Raw genomic sequence first — 723 nt, forward strand, 5'->3', positions numbered from 1 at the left:
AAGAGTGACCAAGGTTTCTTTCCTGACTTTTGGACTTAAAGTGGACATAAACCATATGGAAACTTTAAATGTGCTTAATATTGTAAAAAGCTAGCTGGTTAAGGCCTTCAGTTCTTCTCTTTGCCAGTGCACAGATAAAGAGTCTCTGGCAGCTCCAGGGGTCTGGATTGCTCCCTGTCTACCTGTGGCCTCCGATCCCATCAAGTGCCCCATACTTTAATGGTTTGCCTTCCCAACACTCTCATGAAGCTGGGAAAACCTCTCCTCTCTTTACGGTGTGAGGTATGCCTTTACCTTGCAACACAGCACAGTGCAGAGGTCCTCATGAAAATGGAGACACAAATTGTTCGCATCTGCACAGTACAGCCCACACATCTGAGCTTGCCAGCCTAAACCCACGCACAGTGGCTCACATGATTGAGGCTCTCCTGTTTCCAACCTAAGTCCATTCTCCCAGCCACAGAGGCCCTTGCAGAGCCAGTACACCCAAAATGCCCAGCACAGGGTCATACAGGGAACCCTTGCAGAGCCAGGGCCCCGCACACTTGATTGTGTGGCAGCGGGGATGGGAGGGACAGCCACCTTGCTGCTTTTGCCAGTTCATGGCATGCAGCAAGGTTCCTTGAGTCACTTCCCTCCCACCACTCTGTGACCTCTTTGTGCCCTACATCGGGACTATCTGTGCCCACCTTCCAGTTGTGCCACCCCACAACAGCCTGGTCC

Source organism: Cariama cristata, unplaced genomic scaffold (assembly GCF_000690535.1).
Source record: "Cariama cristata isolate BGI_N322 unplaced genomic scaffold, ASM69053v1 scaffold10311, whole genome shotgun sequence".
NCBI classification, from domain to species: domain Eukaryota; kingdom Metazoa; phylum Chordata; class Aves; order Cariamiformes; family Cariamidae; genus Cariama; species Cariama cristata.